Source organism: Tamandua tetradactyla, chromosome 10, assembly GCF_023851605.1.
Source record: "Tamandua tetradactyla isolate mTamTet1 chromosome 10, mTamTet1.pri, whole genome shotgun sequence".
In the NCBI taxonomy this organism is placed as follows: Eukaryota; Metazoa; Chordata; class Mammalia; order Pilosa; family Myrmecophagidae; genus Tamandua; species Tamandua tetradactyla.
Window position 1 is genome coordinate 68,907,808 of NC_135336.1, and position 19,772 is coordinate 68,927,579.

Consider the following 19,772-nt stretch of genomic DNA (forward strand, 5'->3'; position numbering starts at 1 on the left):
TTGGCATATTGCATTTTGGCAGCTTTAGTGGACTTAAACAACATGTTATAGTTGAAAGAAAAGATTTTTTGAAGTCAATCAGTTCTGTGTTTAAATCTTAACCTTTTAACTGTCTAGACCTACTGTCCTACCTTTAAAATTGAGATTGTCTACCTAACTTATATGGTTGTTAGGAAGATTAACCAAGAAAACTTACATAAACTATCTAGCTTCAAAAATATAGTCCATATGGTTTTGATCATGCATCTTTGAGTTTGAATAACAAGGATACTCAACAATTTCCTAAATATAAGTCATAAAAGAAGAATCTATGTGTTCTACACAGGACAGGACAATGGTCTTAGGAGACTTCAGTTCAGACTGGTTCTGGACACATGTATATGGGAACACAGTCATCCTCGGAGAGATTAATACTATTATGAAAATTGTTACATAGAAATAGATGATAAAGAAATTATATTTTTAGATCTGAAAATTCTGTCCATACTGTAGTTCTGAAGGACACATACAATAATAGGAACATATAAACTAGACAGGACACTTTTTTTGCAGGTAACAGAAACTGAAGCCAAAGTAGCACAAATCGAAAAGGAAAATAATTGATTTTCACAATAGCAAGTCCAGGGTTTGAGCTGACTTCAAGCATAATAGAATTCAAAGGCTTGAAACAAGACAAAAACAAATATACAAAACGTTAAAAGTATGAGTTAGTCTTCTATCTTCTAATGCAGATGGGTTTCTTCCTGTGATTAAGGAATTAGTTGTACTAACAGTTCTTAGTAACATTGTTTTCAGATTGCAGCCCAAGAGGAATTTCCTTCAATGTTCAAAGTTAAACCCCACGAAAGGAATCTCATAAGACTATGCCCAGGGAAATATGGCATTGCTGTGAATGGGCATGGAGTGGGAGCAGGTTTGGGAGTTAGGAAAAGAAAGTCATGGAAAGAAAATTCTCCAGAATTGACAAACAATTTCTGCAGACTGTGGATATAATTTCAGTTTTTAATAGCTAAATGTAAATTTTGTCAAAATAGTCTAAACTATTTAGTCATTCAGGTCCTATTCAGATTTGAAATTGTTTTCTTTTCATTATAGTATTTTTTCATCTTTACAACATGAGGCATATTTGAAATGTGAGGAAATAAACAGATATTTAATATTATTCAACTTTTTGAAAAGTCATTTTTGTTTATAGGAAATTCTTAATCTTAATCTCAAAATGGCTTTTAAAAGCACATTTTGTTCCTAGCCTTTACTGTATCTATTGCTTCACTGGAAATTCTCTCATTCTTTTTCCTTTTATGTTTCCTCTTCTTATTCTTATTCATTTTCTCTTTTGAAAGCTTTAGCTCTACAAGGTCACTCACTGATTTCAGAAGTCAGCTTGTAAAGGATTTAATTTTTCCAATGTAAATGGAGTTCAGGACTCTCTTTGCAATTGGTTTATTTTGCTTCTGTTCTTTCTAGCCACATCCTGACTCCAAATGTTCCGCATAGTTTTAGGTGTTAGTGATGTCATGAACTACAAACTGAAATTTTGGCAGCAATACCAAAAAAGAACTAATTCTCAAATATGCCTTGAATGTATTTGCAATTGCTAAACTAATATTTGGTAGGTGAATTGAGATCAAGAAACTTTAAAATATATTTATTTAGGAATAGACTCATTTAACCTGTAATTTACTTTCTTTTCAAAATAATAATGGAGTGCATATGTGAATTCAGATATTTCATGGTGGCAGTTCAAGTCAGCAGAATATTTGTACTGCCTGGATGAGATCTACCATACTATGTAATCTGTGGTTCTTAGTTCTCCTTTAAAGAGGAAAAAAATTACTTGGGTGATCAAGCATTATAAAATCTTTAAAACAGTGTTAAATAGCATAATCAGAAGTTTACTTTGACTTGTATAAAATATTAGCTACAGTTGTATGAAAGAGGTTCTTACATCAGAAATATGAGCAGAATTACATATGGAGAGCATTGTGGCATAAGCCAAAAGCCTCTGCTTGGACAATGACAGTCACAGTCACAGCCTGAGTGACACAGACCCTCATGTTATCAAAACTATTCATTCAAAACCATTAGAAAATCTAAAAATCAGATAAGAAGAATGATGACAAAGAATAATAAATTATAATGCCATTCACACTGCATTTGTAAAGGATTGTGTTATGGTTCCACGACCCAGGTTTTTAGTTACTAATAATAAATACATTGTCACTGTGTGGTCCAACCATGTACTGGGCTTTAAGCTTTACATGCCTTAACTGTTTTCCCCTACAATTCCTCTATGTTGCAGATACAAGTGATAGATGAAGACACTAAGATACTGAGTGGTTAATAGTTTGCCCAACACAATATCCACATACAACTTAGAGGGGATAAGTTATAAATTTAAGACCCTCTGATTTCAAAGCTGAAACATTGAATATTAAACAGCATGTTTAACATATTCAATGAAATCTATAAAGTCATATTCACAACGAGTTTGATAATAAGCATAGGTATTTCACATTCACAATATTTGGATTATCCACTGAAATCCTGTTTGAAAGTGCAGCTTTTTATAACAAATAATTTTAAAAACAGCAGCTACCTCTCCATTCAAACAAGTTACAACTATTTCAGTATCTCCTTAGGCAAATATTAAAGCTCTAAAAAGAAAAACAGATAAAATGTCAGGAAGGGTCAAAAGACAGCTGAACAAAAGATGAGACAGCAGCACAGAACTGGCTGTGGTTTACTGTTCAGCACCATTAGAATGTGGATTATGTCTCTGGAACAGTTAATGGGATGGAAATTGCATATAAGATTTCCTTGCATCAATAAAAAGCAGCTCCACACTGAGGTCTTGTACAAAAAATAGACAGCGAGAATGTGATAAAAGATATACTTTGACAGATCAACTAAACAGCACATACTACTGAAGAAGAAAGATTTAATGTATATAAAGAGATTTCAGTTCTAGCTCTAATGGACCACAGTTGTGAATTAAGAAGCACCTAATTAATCCATATGTTATTCCCATCTGTGTTGAAGACATTTATGGAAGGAAAGAACATTTTATTCCTGTCTTCCAACTTGCCATTCAATTAGAAGTGGGATGTAATGTTTTGGCATTTGAATAGAAAAAACTGACTCAAGGCAGTAAGGAAATGAAGCAAGACTTTCACTATCCAAATACAGTGGAAGGGTAATACAAAAGATGTAGACAACCAGAAACCTACTGACTATAAAGTTGTTCAATAATGAGAAGCAACCTTCAGTTTAGGGCATCTGAAAGATTAGAAATGGCCACCCTGGTTCTAAGCATCTTGATTTGTAAATGATTGAACATAAATAGTCTAATAAAGAACATGCAGCTATTCTAATGCAATATGTAACTGGCTGATTATTAGCCTTGTTTTTCTTTTATTAAAGAATGGGGGAAATAATGATAGTACAGTTCTATTCTACATTTATATTACACTTATATTCCAGGGTTGCTTTCCAACATACCTCTCTCATAAAGGCTCTTTTACTCATTCACTAACAGAATAAGCAAAAGCAATAAAGTGCTTTCTTTAGAATTGTAGCAACAACCTCCAACAGTTCTTTTTTCATATGTGAAAGGCAATGGGTAGAGGGAATGATGTTGTAGATTATATGTAATATTCAAAACACTAATATGCTTTTTACATATACATATATAATTCCTTTTTTAAAACTTTTTGCTTATCTACTATTGTACTGAAGAAATATGCAATGGAATTTAGTAATTATGTTCAATAATTGTGCTCTTGGGGAATGGTTAAATCAGGGCTTAATCTTACATTTCCATTTGATTGAACTTTGAATGTCTCCTTTTTGACTATAATAATGTTGGAAATATTTTATTTTATGAGTGGTAACGGGAAGATGTGCCCAGAGGGAAGATAGGAAAGAAATAAAGTATAATAATTCTTGATGCTTTTGAAAGTCATTTTTTAAAAATCTGCCTTTACTTTCTCTCATTTACAAAATGAAAAACACTGTATAACCATCGTCAGAGAAATGACTCCTCTATGTGATGTCATTGTCTAGAATACTTTATTTTTTCCTTTTCAGTATCAATACATTAAATATTACAACAGTGGATGTTTATTGATTAAAAAAAAATTCAAGTACTGGGCCCAGGGGTCCTCTAAAATTAGGTTGGGAAGAAGAGGAGAGACCAGTAATTGAGACTGAGAAAGGGTGACCACTAGAAAGCAGGAAGAGCAGAAGAATGGAAGTCAAATGAAGAAAGTGTTTGGAGGATGAACGGGTTAATCAACTCTTGTATAATGTAGTTAACAGATAGGGTGACTATATGGTTTAATATCCAAATCAGGATGCTTTGAGAATTAACGTAAACATTATTGATTATAACAGGGAAGGAAGTACAAACCTGGACTCCTCAGGGCATACCAGATTACTCTACTAATAGGACAGTTAAGAAGAAGATGGAGACGTTAGCCCTGAATTTAACATTATGGAACGCTCGTGACATTAATGAGAGCAGTGTTGGTGGGGAGGAAGGATTGAATGCATGACTATGAGTATATAAATTGAGAAGCTAATCTGAATATCCAATAAACATGGCCATGAGGGAGTAAGAAGGTCTTCCTTTAAAAGACCCTAGGCTGTGCAGGCACAAGTGAGATACTACTGCAGAGTGGCCTGGGACTTCTGGGTTAGCCATCAACATCTGCAGGACAGTGAAACACTAGCATCCCAATTTTTTTGATACTGACAGGCAATTGTAGTGGTGAATTCTTAAGAATCCCAGGGTCCTGCCTTCTTGAAGGTGTGAAAAGTATATTCTTGTTTCTCCTTGTTGCTCATAGTAAAATACAAGATGAAAGAGGAAAATTGGGGAATTAATTGTTAGGCAGAAAAAGAGCTCGAACCTGATGATTTGGAAAAATTCTCAGCCTATTCAGATAGCTGGCTCTGGAAACAGTTCCAATTTTATGGCTAGACAATCATTTGCTAAAGATATTAGGTTTATGATCCATGACCCAATCAACCATTTCAGAAGAATTCAGGAATGTAGATGCAATTATCCAAGAAACATCTGTAGAATATCCTTTAATATGATTGCATGGACCCTCATGAACTGCACAGAATATTGACAAGTTTTATGACATGTTTATATCAGCAGGAACACTACCACCATAGACTTGAAAGGGACAGACAGAAGAAAGTGAAGGAAGAAGAAATTCAAGAGTGGAACTATGGATGCAGAGGGCTGGTTCAAAGGAATTTACTAGGGCCAAGAGAGCGGGGCATGCTACTCCAGTGATCCTGAAGAATAAAGCATACATACAGGGACTACTCAGAAGCCTTGAAACATACAAATTTTCCCTGTTGGGTTTCAGACTTCCTTGGGACCTGGGACCCCTTTTCTCCTTTCAATTCTTCCCCACTGGAATGGAAATGTCTATCCTATGTCTATGCCAATATCGTATTTTGTGAGCAGATAAATTGTTTTCTAGGTTTGATAGGTTCACAGATGTAGAGGAAGTTTGCTTTATAGGTATGATTACAACATATCCATAACTTATTTAGATGAGATTTTGGACTTAATGATTGTGGTAGTGAGATTCAGCTGTCAACTTGGCTAGGTGAAGGTGCCTAGTTCTATTGCTGTGGACATGAGCCAGTGGCATGTGACCCTCATCTGTTGCTAATTACATCTGCAGCTGGCTAGAAGATGTGTCTGCTGCAATGAATGATGTTTGATTTAATTGGTTGGTGCTTAAATGAGAGAGCTCAATGCAGCCCAGCCCAAGAAGCACAGCATACTTCATTTCAGCACTCACAGCTCAGCACAGGCCATTGGAGATGCAGAAAGGAATCACCCCAGGGAAAGTTGTTGGAACCCAGAGGCCTGGAGAAAAGGCCAGGAGAGATCACCCTGTGTCTTCCCACCTAAGAAATACCCGCAGTTGAAAGTTAGCTGCCTTTCCTCTGAAGAACCGCACATTTTGAACTAAATAAATCTCCTTTTATTAAAAGCCAATCCATCTCTGGTGTGTTGCATTCTGGCAGGTTTGGTAGACTAGAACAGATTTGGTACCAGAAATGGGGTGCTGCTGCTGTTTGAAAATACCGGACAGAACAGTTTTTTGGATGGATAAGGGAAAAATTTTTGAGGAACTGTGAAGAGAATGATGGAGAAGTCTTGGAGTGCTTGACGAGACTGTTGGTATAAATGAAACCACTGCCAATCTGGACAAAGGGGGACACAAAAGGGACAAATTGGAGTTTTCAGAGTGAGAACCATGGAAGCTTGGGTCTAAAGCTAAGAAACCTCAGCCAGGAGCATGGATCCACCCATATACATGGAGAGGATGAGTCTCCCACCTTATTGCAGTGGAAGAGCTTTGCTTCCTCAGGCCTTGGAAAAGGTACAGCATGCTCCTTGGGGACTAGGGAGAACCTGGCTGCCACCACACAGAGGGGTTGAGCATATGCCCCAGAAATGGCAGAGAGTCCAAGTGTGGCCCTGATACCTGGAGAGGGTGGAGCTGAAAAAAAGGTGGTCTCTTCAATGTCCCCCGAGGTTGATTCAGAAAGAGGCAGGCCACTGCATAGGCCTATGGAAATGGTGGGACTGCCACTTTCTAAAGCTGAAGGATAAATGACTTTCAGACTTTGAAATCCAATGGTGTTTGCCCTGCAGGTTTTCAGAACTGTTTGGGTCTTGTGACTCCTGTGTTCCTTCCAATTTCTCCCTATGAAAATGAAAACTTGTATCCTGTGAATGTCCTTCTTTGCCTATTGGCACCAGATAACTTGTTTTGAGATTCATAGGTCCACAGCTGGAAGAGAGAATGTTTGCACTTTAATATTGTTTAACGTGATGCATGTAGTTGCCAAGTTGACAAGGGGTGTACATGTGGTAGTGAGATTCAGCTGTCAGCTTGGCCAGGTGAAGGTGTCTAGTTGCACTCTGATTTGTACTCTGAGTTTGTGGATAGCTAATTCCAAATACACAAACACACACACACACACACACACACACACACACACACATGCAGAAAGAGGGAGAGAGAGAGAAAGAGAAACTACAAAACAATTTTTTCAGAACTGTGAAGAAACATATTTTGAATGATCAGTAACATTGGAATACATATTTGAAGGGAAAAATTAAATTTTCCTTCTCTTTAAATTTGTATTTCTGATATGTTCTCCCTGAATTCTTCTGAAATGGAAATGTAGCTGAGCATGGTGAGAGAGGCAAGAGAACTGGCTGGTTGATATTTAATTCTAAATTATCTTACAGTGGTCTGGGTATTGTTACTTCATTGTAAAACATATGTGAGACATTCCTCTGTAAATCATGAGCTTTCGAGGGAAAGGAATTCTTTCATTACATCTCCTAACAAATCTTAATAAATTTCTATTAATTGATAAAATGAGAAAAAAATGACCTTGTCTTTTTGATTAGTATCTGGAAGCTATAATGGTTATTTTGACACAGACTCAAATAAAATTAATGTTGTTTGCAGCCACAGAATGACCAAACATTAATAGCATAATATTACTGTTTGTGTTTTTTAAGGATAAATGTTCTTAGCAGTCAGTTCAGTTTCTGTGCTAGACTTTTGAAGTTAGATCAATGCCTTAGATGTTCACTCATGTGACAAATACTATAAATATTTAAATTTGAAATTCAAATTTCATTCATTTTTGATGCCTCTGAATTTAGAATTAAAATGAAATTGATACCAACCCCACCAAGACCGTAGTGTTAGGATTCCTTGAATATGAGTACAATAAATACACATTCAGTTTTGCCTAACATGGACTTGATATTTTCTACTTAATGAACAAAGCATCAAAGACAACACAGCAATTCCCACAGGCTGAGAGATTTGAATGTTTGATCTCTCTATGCCTTGTCGTAAGGACTCATAGACTCTTCCTTCTTCTCCTAGAATCATCTGACCAGGAGCCAAATGTACATCATGATTGTTTAAGGATCTAACTAGACCCTAGGGTTTACCACTGATTATATTTTGCATTTTACCACCATCAACCTTGGAATCTTCACTTTTACTCTCTGTCTTTATTTATCTGTACCAGTTTAAATATTAAGTGATTGATTTTGGATTCTGAACTTTAATTTTCTGTTATTTGCTTGTCTAGATATTCCTAACAACATACTTCTCTGCACTTACTCCATAGATTTAGTTACCTAACTATGAAGTATATTGTTTTTCATTATACATGCATTGTTCGGAACATGGGTAGGAAATCGGAAGATTGGGTAAGACCTGGCAAAACTTAGCTAATAACTGCATTTTCTCCTCTCCTGATTTTCCCCCTCATTTTCTCATGTATCATGTGTTCCTGTTAATGTGCAAACCACTACATTCTTTGAAGGACACTAGCAAGAATTGGTAGCATTCCAACATTCAAGGAATTGATACTGGTTTCAGCCATATTAAAGCATCCACATAAAAGCTACAGGTAGCAGTCATGGAAGGAAGACATTAGGGGGAGAAAAAGAACAAACTAATGATAGTGAACAAAAGAGAAAAACTTTTGCCAGATGTTGATGGAATTTAGATGACCACCCTTCATGTTTCAATTGGAATGCAATGGGGGAGTGTGACTCACTTTTGAAGTTCCATACCAGGAGCAGTGATCCCAATATTAATGAGCTTGTCTCTTTATGGTTCATTTATTTACTATATACAACATTTACACCTGACTAAAAGAATTAAGTATTATATGAGATTAGAATGAAATTTCTTTGTCTCACTGCCACATCCAACTTACATTCTAGAGAAATATTTTTACAATATTTTTAAACTAATTAATTAATTACAGATAATTTTTACTTTGATATCATAATATATTTAATTACACACAAAAGTGTATGTGGGGAAAAGTAAAAGTATTTCCAACCCATGTTCCCTTATTTTTTCCAAAACAAATCAAGCTCATCAGATAATTGTGTATCCTTTAGATGAATTCCCTTTCCATACTTCTATTTGTATTCTTTCAGTGGTCAAATATATACATATATATATAAATGGTTTGTTTGTGCTCCTACTTCTTGATTTTTCAGTTTTAGACTTTTTATATTGATTTTCTTCTATGATTAGTGAGAACTTGGCTTACTTACACTATCTTCCCACTCTGACCTCCCTCTCCTATGAAATAATTGCATCACTAGTCCAAGTTCTTCCACTGATCAATTCTACAACCTCATACAATATGCTTAAATTCTTCATTCTTCATCACTGAACTTTAAGGCATCAATAGTTCCAATATTAATTATAACTTTCTCACTTTGTTTTACTGCCAGCCTCTGACAGCTATGTCTATTGTATAACTGTAGTTCAATCTTCCATGATGTGTCTTTAGGCTTATCCTGAGTTAAAAATGAGTAAGCAATGTATAATTTATTATGAGATAGCAAATATTGTTCACTGTAGAGCCAAGTAGTGTGTTAAACACTGTTTTCTTGCCAAGGCGTCTGTGTCAATCTAGACTGAATTAGTGCAGCAGATCCACTATGAGTGTTATTGAGTAAAGGATTTGTTGTGGAAATTAGAATTCATACACTTGTGGAAGGAGCCAGGAAAGTTAGATCTGCAAAAAAGAGTATGAGGACCACTGAGACTCCTAATGAGCCTTCCTGAAACACTGGCATGGAAGGACAAGTTGAAACTTGTAGGAAAATTCAGGAATTGAGCAAGTGCAGCTTCCAGTGTGGGCAAAGGTCAGCTAGTGGAGAAGTCTATGGAAGGTATTGCCTCTGCATCTGGTGGTGGCTAAATCTTCCAAAAATTTGATGAAATCTGTCATCCACTAAGATCCCTCACTTCGATATTCTTTTTGTTTGAATTTAATGACATTTTAATTCCTTTATTACTTTTTTTACAGAAGTCTCACATGAGAGAGCATATGTGCTCAGTTTGCTGTTTTAAACAGAACCTATGTAATTTAGTTGTTTGTGGAAAAGTTGTCTTAGTGTCCATCAGAAATCCAATAGTAGAGAACTTGAGATGAAAATGTAGACAAATAAATAAAGGGCAGTGATACAGGTGACATGATAGATGCTTTTATAGTTCTGGAATGTCATGAAATGGGATTGGCCAATTTTACTTAAAAGAATCAGAACTTCATAGAAGAGTAACCACTATGCTGAAAATATTATCAACCTAAATAGACAGACATTTAGGTTGACTCTTTTGGTAGGCATCTAGATTGATACTATGGGGAAAATTTGTCACTCACACTCAAGTTTTTAAAATCTATTCTCAAACAGTCTCTTTAGCTTTATCTATACAACTCCTTCCCATGTCTGTGCCCCATTCCCTAACCAATGTAGACAAATTATTGTTCCCTAAAGTGGTAAATAAACAAACAAACATTTATTGAAAATCTAATAATGATAGTCACATTTTTATCTGCCCCAAATTCAAAAGGGACAATTGACTGTATTAATTTGTATTATGCTGTAAATGTAACTTTTATAAAATAGTGCAAAAACACGTAGCAATACAAACAAAGCTCATAGAATTTTAGGCTGATTGTGTTTTCCTGAAGAAGCATTGTCATTATATGTCATGCTCACCGACATTCCCACCCCATTACATGATTTTAAGTAGCAAACTCATTCACCATTTTGTTATTACTATTTTGTGAAAGTTCTTATATGTGGTAGGCTTTTTTCTCAGCATGTTTCATTCAATTTTCATAAACACTATAATATTGATATTTTTTCTATTTTATAGATGAAGAAATTGAGAGATTGTATGGGTAAAATCACAGAGCATGTGTTCTAGTTTGCCAACTACCAGAATGCAATATACGAGAAATGGAATGGCTTTTTAAAAGGGGAATTAAATGATTTTCTACTTTATTGTTTTTAAGGTCATGGAAATGTCCAATTTAAAGCAAGTCTATAAAAATGTCCAAATTAAGGCATCAATAAGAGGTTACCTTCACTCAAGAGAGCCCGATGAAGTTCAGGATTTCTCTCTCAGCTGGAAAGGCTATGGCAAACATGATGGTATCTGCTAACTTTCTCTCCAGTCTTCTTGTTTCATGAAGTGCTCTTGGGGGCATATTCTTTTATCTCCAAAGTTCTCTGGTTGCACGGACTCTCATGGTTCTCATGGCTTCTCCTCTCATGGTGCTAAGAGAGACTCTCTCCAAAATATTTCCTCCTTTAAAGGATTACAGTCATGGCCCACCTGGAATGGGTGGAGTCAGATCTCCCTCTAATCAAAAGTTAGTACCCACAATCGAGTCACAGCTCCATGGGAACAATCAAAAAGCTCCAGCCAGCAATATTGAATGAGGATTAAAGGACATGGCTTTTCTGAGGTTCACCACGGATCCAAGCCAGCACAACATGTAAATAGATTCAACCTGGGTGCTGACTTCAAAATTCTTATAAAATTTGCTAAACATTGTCGACCCTTCCCTTCTCAACTGTTACTATATTACAGCTGCTATTCTCCTTCAAATGAATCTTATTACTCCACCCTTCAGTATTACCCATTATTCAAAGCCAAACTCATAAGATCTTGTCTCACTCTGACTCATGGTCACTGTGAAGATTTGATGCTGTATGTACCCCAGAAAGACATGTTTTTAAAGTTAATCTATTGCTGTGGGTGTAGACCTATTTTAAGCAGGATCTTTTGAGGGGGCTACTCAGTTATGGTGTGACCTGTCTCATTTAGGATGGGTCTTAATCCCACTGCTGGAGTTCTGGCATGTTGTGTTTTCATTTTAATTCACCTCAATATATTTCCTAATGTACCATGAGATTTCTTCTTTGACCCAATGGTTGTTTATGAGTATGTTGCTTAATTTTCAAATATTTGTGAATTTTGCATTTTTCCCTCTTCTATCAATTTCTAACTTCATTCTATTGTGATAAAAAAGATACATTGTATGAAATCAATATTTTTTTAAATTTATTGGGACTTATTTTGTGACCTAACTTATGGTCTATGCTAGAGAATGATCCATGTACACTAGAGAAGAACGTGTATTCTGCTAATGTTGGCAGATGTTTCTATATAGGTGTGTTAGGTCTAATTAGTTTATAGTATTGTTCAAGTCACTTATTTCCTTACTGATACTCTATTTAGATGTTCTATCCATTATTGAAAGTAATATATTAAGTATCTACTATTAGTGTAGAACTGTCTATTTCTCCCTTCAAATTTGTCAATATTTGATTCACATATTTTAGGGCTTTGCCTTCAGGTTCATATATATTTGCAATTATTGTTTTCTTGTTGAATTGACCCTGTTATCAGTAGCAGTTTTTGATTTAAAGTCTATTTTGATATTAGTATAGCTCCCCTAGTTTTTTTTTTGTTGTTGTTGGTTACTATTTGCATGGTATTTTTTACATTCTTTCACTTTCACCTATTTATGTCTTTGACTTTAAGGTGAATCTATTTTAGAAAGCATATGATTTGGTCATGCTTTTTAATCCATTTTGTCAGTCTCTTTCACTGGAGTGTTTAATCTATTTACTTTTAAAATGAGTACTAATGATGCAGTATTTTGTTCTGTTATTTTACTCTTTTGTCTTTGTAAGTCTTAAACTTTTTTTGATCTTCCATTCCTCAGTTAATGCCTACTTGAATAGTTATTCCAGTTTTTGTATTGTACCATTTTGATTCCCTTCTCATTTCTTTTTTAATACAATTTTCATATATTTTAAAAGTTAACCTGGGGGTGAAGTTTAGCATACTATGAGCCCGGCCCTGACATCATGGGATTGAGGATGCCTTTTTGAACAAAAGGGAGAAAAGAAATGTAACAAAATAAGGTTCCAGTGGTTAAGAGATTTCAAATAGAGTTGAGAGGTCGTTCTGGAGTTTACTTTTATGCAAACTTCAGCCAAATATTACAGATTTCCATACCTAATTTCCATGCCAAACCCCAATCAACAGAATTCCTGAAAATCTCTCTCAGACTCTATGAAAATTTTATTTGTTAATGTTTTCTTTCAGAAACTTAAAACCTCCAGATTGTTCCTATGCCAGATAAGTCCTGAAACTTAGAGGTACCAGTCTCTCCTGGAATATCAACCTTCTGCATTCTCCTACCCCATAATGTGAACACCCCCTTTCAACATGAAGAAGTTAGACTGGATACTGTCTAAATATCCCTGAAGACTGAGAGAACGAGCACATGAAAGGGAGGTGTCATAATAGAGAAGTTAGGATTTAGCAAGTTATTGTGACTACTGAATCATTATATAGATATTTCCTTTTACTTTGTAGTATGTGAAATAGCCAGGAAAAGATACTGAACTTGTGGAAAGCCACATTATACTTTGAAATCCTTTATAACTACTTGTTATATTGTGTTTTGAAATGTATCACTTTTTTGTACATATGTTATATTTCACAATAAAAATGTTTAAAAGAAAAGATAGCACCAGAAATTTGTATCTTTAAAAGAAATTTCAAATACCCCTGAAGTATTAACCCTTGCACAGCAATCCTGTAAAATTGAAATCATCCTGAGAAATAATTAGTTATAAAGTATTTGGGAAAAGTTATTTCAACATTAAATTAGTATCTTAATCATAAGGTTTTATCTTCTTAAAAATATTTCAAAACCACTTTAACTTTGGAATTCTAACTGAAATCCTTCTAAATGCAATGAGTGACCAATTATAAAATATTAACTGTGTAAAGTGTTTTATTATTCTTTTAGTATCTTTTTGTATTCTAAAAATACTGAAGTGGTCTATTTTTAAATGAAAGCAATTCATAGATACTAAAAGAAAACACTAAGCACAAAAACAGCCTTGAAGAACTTTCTTGTAAGCACTTTACTTTCAGAAAGTATGTGTAGATTACGTGTTTGCAGTAAGGCATTTCAGAACAAAGTACTGAGTGGTAGTCAAATAAACTGTTTTAATTACCAGTTATTGTTTTTTTAATTCAATTATATTGAGATATATTCACATAACCACATAATCATCCAAAGTCTACAATCAGTGGTTCACAGTATCATCATATAGTTATATATTCACCACCATAATTTTTTTTCATTACCCAAAAAATACATATAAAAATAAAAATAAAAGTGAAAAAGAGCACCAAAAATATCCCATGCCTCTTATCCCTCACTATTACGTATATATATATTTTTTCTTACGTATCTATGTTGTTTATTTTATTGATTTGATGGTTTTTAGCAGAGAAAGTCTACAACAGCTCTCACTGCAAGTAATCACAAGCCATCTTAAATACAATCACTGTTATTTTTTAACCCATATATGGGGCCTTGATAAAAACCAAGGCCTTCAAAAAATTGAGTAGCGGGCGGGCTACGGTGGCTCAGCAGGCAGGAATGCTTGCCTGTGATGCCAGAGGACCCGGGTTCGATTCCTGGTGCCTGCCCATGTGAAAAAAAATAATAGTAATAATTGAGTAGCGACTCATAACTGCTTCTCTCTACGGAAATCTTTAGTAAAAGGCAAAAGATTTGTATGATTTGAAGAGAAACTAGAATATATGTATATATTTTTTGTCTTTATGTTTTACTCATTTGTCCATACACTGGATAAAGGGAGTGTCAGTCATAAGGTTTTCACATTACATGGTCACACTGTAAAAGCTATATAGTTATACAATCATTTTCAAGAATCAAGGCCACTGTATTACAGTTCAACAGTTTTCAGATATATCCTTCAAGCTATTCTAATACTCTATAGCTAAAAAGGGATATCTATATATTGCACAAGAATAACTGCCAGAGTAACCTCTCAACTCTATTGAAATCTCTCAGCCACTGAAACTTTGTTTCCTTTCTCTTCCCCCTTTTGGTCAAGCAGTCTTTCTCAATCCCATGATGCCAGGGCCAGGGTTATTAACCCGGAAAATCATGTCTTTGTTGCTAGGGAGATTTAGACCCTTGGGACTCATGACCCATGGAGCAGGGAGACCAGTTAATTTACCTACTGTATTGGCTCCAAAGGAGAGCCCACATCTGAGCAACAGAAGAGGTTCTCTGGGGGTGACTTTTAGGCATAATTATAAGTAAGTTCACTTCTCCTTTGCAGGGATAAATTTTATAAGGGCAACCCCAAGATCAAGGGCTCAGCTTATTAAATTTGTAGTCTCCAAAGCTTTCAAGAATAGCAGGAACCCCCAGGTAGAGAAATTTAATATCTCCACATATTTCTCTAGTTCCCCAAGGGAAGTTTGTAAATACTGCTTAAATTCTCTGCTCAAATTGCTCTGGGGTACATAACAGGGCATCACACCAACCTGTACAAACCAACAAGATCTCATTCTCTATTCAGGTTTCTATGTATTTATAGTGTTCAAATAGATGGACTGTACAAGTTAAATTAGATAGTGTAAAAGATTTACAGAAAATGTAAATTTTTCACATAAGAAACATCTTTTCCTTTGATCTCCCATAGACGTTAAAATTTTAAAACACAGTATCATCCTTTACCCTTTAGTCTGATTTAGTTTAGCCCTAACTAAATCATATCTCTGATTTAAGTCTGATCTATTTTTCAGCATTTAAAAACTTTGTTGTATAGGGTAATGCTGACTTTCAGAGCTGCAAAACTCTAGCTCTGTGTCTCAGGTGTGACAGAGATACCCAAACTTCCAGGCATCAACAAAATGCTCAACATCTCAGGATTTAGAAATAGTTAAAATTCAGGAATAGATGTGATTGCTGTAAGAGTTTACAATCTAGGAGCCTTTACAATAAGACTTTACCTGATAATTTATGCTCTCAGATTCAATTCTCAGCATTTGCACATTATAGTCAGTCCATATTAGTAAGGAATTATGGTGTTTACCTTTTCATTTCTGGCTTATTTCACTAAACATACTCTCCTTAAGGTCCATTCACTTAGTTGCATGGCTCATGTTTTACATAGTTTATGCTGCTGGAATTACAAAATACCAGAAATGGGTTGTTTTTTATAAAGGGAATCTATTAAATTACAAGTTTACAGTTCTAAGGCCATAAAAATATCCAAACTAAGGCATCCAGACAGAGATACCTCAACTCAAGAAAGGCCAATCTGGGAAGGCATGTGGCTGGCATCTGCTGGCCCTTTGGCTTCTGGTTTCAAACCAGATTTCCCAGGGGTGTTTCTTTCTGCATCTCCAAATGTCTCTCTCTGTGTTGGCTCTGAAGTTTTTTCAAAAACGGTTCCTTCATAAAGGACTCCAGTAAATGACCCACCTTGAATGGGTGGAGATACATCTCCATGAAAACCACCTAATCAACAGGTCCCACCCACAATTAGGTGGGTCACATTTCCATGGAAACAACTTAACCAAAAAGATACCATCTGACAATATTGAATCAAGATTAAAGAATCTGTCTGTTCTGGTGTGCACAGGTTTCAAACAAGCACACCTCACAACTTTATTTCTTCTTGCAGCTGCTCAATATTCCCTTGTATGTATAAATCCCAGTTTGCCTGTCCATTCCTCAGTTGATGTACCCTTAGGTGACCTTCGTCCATTGCATATTGTGAATACTGCCTCCATAGACATCCACACACAAATATCCATTCATGTCCCTGATTTCAGTTTCTCCAGTATATACACAATAATGGGGTTGCAGGATCATATAGTAATCCTATGCTTAGCCTCCTCCAGAACTAACACAGCCCTCCAGATGGGCTGCACCATTCTACTTCTCTACCAACAGTGAATAGGGAATAGTACATCCCTCTCTGCACATTCTCTCCAGTACTTGTGTTTTCTGTTTATTTTTAAAACAGTTTTATTCACAAACCATATAATCCATCCTATGTAGACAAGCAATGGTTCCCAGTGTAATCACTTAGTTATACATTCACCACCACAATCTATATGAGGACATTTTCATTTCTTTGAAAAAGACAGAGAAAGAGGAAGAAAGTGAAAAATTAAGAATAAAAAAATTAAGAAAATAAAATAAGAAGAAATACCAGCACCAACACCAAGAAGCCCATCCTTTATATCGTCTTCTTATTGACATTTAGCTTTGGTATTTTGTCTTTGTCACATTTACTGGAAGCATATTACAATGCTACTCTTAACTAGTTTTCATTGATTGTATTTTTTCCACATACCATCTCATTTTCAGCACCACGCAATGTTGACATTCGTTTGTTCCCCTCATGTAAAAGCATTCTTATATTTGTGAAGTTAATCACATCATTGGCCACTCTAGGTTTTGCTAAGTTATACAGACTCAGTCTTTATCTTCTATTTTTCCTTCTGGTGTCATACATGCCACTAGTCCCCTTTCAACCATACTCACACACATCTTTGTTCGGTGTACTTAAAATACTGTGCCTTTGGGTGGTGCAATGGTGGCTCAATGGCAGAATTCTCACCTGCCATGCTGGAGACCTAGGTTCAATTCCCAGTGCCTGCCCATGCACAAAAGAAAAAAATATTGTGCTACCATCAGATAGTATTGTACTATTCATTTCTGGACCTATAACAATCACTCCTGTTGAACATTTTGTACTGCTTCAGCATCAAATGCCAGATCTCTACCATCTTTCTGTCTTCTGAAAATCTGTGTTCTCAACTTTAACTCTCAAAATTCACTCATTAATGTTAGTTCACATCAGTGAGACCATACGTATTTGTTCTTTTGTTTCTGGCTAATTTCACTCAACATAATGTCCTCAAAGTTCATCCACATTGTTTCATGCTTCATGAGTTTATTCTTTCATATTTTCCTGATGTCTACATTTCTACAATCCTCTCCAAACTTCTCTATGTAAGTTTGAAACTTCTATGTACCAAAGAAAAGTCATATTATTTTCTTAACCAATCTTGTGGGGGCAGATCTATTGTTTAGGGTGGAAATTTTGATTGGTTTGTTTCCATGGAGATGTGACACACCCAACTATGGGTTGAGCCTTTTGGTCAGATGGAGATGTAACTCTCCCACTCAAGGGAGGTCTTAATTCATTTACTGGAGTCTTTAGAGAGCTAATGGACAGAGAAAGAGGTCAGAGCCAAGATAGATGCAGATATTTGGAGATGCTTGGAAGGCTGACAGAGATGTTTGGAGATCAAGACAAAAAATAGCCCGGGCATGAAACAAGGAACCACAGAAATAGCCTGTGGTTAAAAAGAAGAAATCTCTAACCCTAGAAGGTGCTAAGCTAAGAGATGATACCCAGAGTTTTGCCCCAGAGCAGGTAAGTGTGGACTCACAGATGTTTGGGGAGGAAGGCATTGGAATCAGAATCTGTAAGAAATGGGACTGGGAAATAGAAACAGGAGATGCCAGCCACGTAGCTTAGCAGGTGCTATGTGACAGACATCGGCCTTGTGTGCTGGTTTGAAAGGATGTATGGAGTCTAGAAAAGCCATGTTTTAATAAAAATCCCATTTCATAAAGGCAGAATAATCCCTATTCAATACTATATGTTTGAAACTGTAATCAGATCATCTCCCTGGAGATGTGGTTTAGTCGGGAGTGGTTGTTAAGCTGGATTAGGTGACAGAATGTTTCATCCATTGGGGTGGGTCTTGATAAGTTTCTGGAGTCTTATAAAAGAGGAAACATTTTGGAGAATAAGAGATTCAGAGAGAGCAGAGAATGCTGCAGCATCATGAAGCATAGAGTCCACGAGCCAGCAACCTTTGGTGATGAAGAAGAAAAACGCCTCCCGGGGAGCTTCATGAAACCAGAAGCCAGGAGAGAAAACTAGCAGGTGATGCCGTGTCCACCATGTGTCCTTCCAGCTGAGAGAGAAGCCCTGACTATGTTCACCATGTGCTTTCTCACTTGAGAGAGAAACCCTGAACTTCATCAGCCTTCTTGAACTAAGGTATCTTTCCCTAGATGGATGCCTTTGATTGGACATTTTTATAGACTTGTTTTAATTGGGACATTTTCTTGACCTTAGAACTGTAAACTAGGAACTTATTAAATTTCCCTTTTTAAAAGCCATTCCATGTCTGGTATATTGCATCCTGGCAGCTAGCAAACTAGAACAGATTTTGGTACTGGAGAGTGGAGTGTTGCTGCTGCGGTTTGCAAATACCAAACATGTTGGAATGGCTTTTTAAATGGATAAGGGGAAGATTTTGGAAGAGTTGTGAGAAGCTTGATAGAGAAGGCCTAGAATGCTTTGAAGAGACTGTTGGTAGAAATGTGGACTCTAAAGACACTTCTGACAAAGCCTTAGACACCTTGCTTCAGAATCAAGATACCTTTCTCTAAATGCCTTAGTTTGGACGTTTATGAGGTCTTAAAACTGTAAACTTGTAACTTAATACATCTCCTTTGTAAATGTCATTCCATTTCTGATATATTGCATTCTAGCAGCATTAGCAAAGTAAAACATACTCTCTTCTGTTTTCTTCTAACTGCCTATAGTGTTGCTGTGCTGAGGTAAAACTGCTGTGTACCCAGAAAAGCCATGTTCTTTAATCCTGATTCAATATTGTTGGGTGTGTTATTTTTAATTGTTTCTGTGAGAATGTGATCTGCTAAACTGTGGGTGGGACATTTGATTAGGTGGTCTCCATGGAGATATAGCTCCACCCATTCAAGGTGGGGAACATACTGGAGTCCTTTAAGAGGAAATCATTTTGGAAAAAAATTGGAAAGCCAACAAGAGAGATACTTGGAGATACAGAGAGAAAATGCCCCTGGGGAAATGGATTGAAAGCTGAAGTGAAAGGATCAGCAGATGCCAGCTATATTGCATTCCCAGATCACACTTTTCTGAGTCAAGGTATCTGTGCCAGTTTGAAACTGTTATG

At 35.9% G+C, this 19,772-nt stretch overlaps 1 long non-coding RNA gene and 1 other non-coding gene across 2 annotated transcripts in view; both read right to left on the minus strand.

Moving 5' to 3' along the window:
- The window catches only part of LOC143647970 (uncharacterized), a 132,935-nt gene that overhangs the window by 72,510 nt on the left and 40,653 nt on the right, over positions 1-19,772 (minus strand). The gene's annotated exons all lie outside the window — the stretch shown is intronic.
- LOC143649024 (U5 spliceosomal RNA) lies at positions 14,413-14,528 on the minus strand. Its single transcript, XR_013158902.1, has one exon. It is a non-coding gene; the product is annotated as a U5 spliceosomal RNA (small nuclear RNA).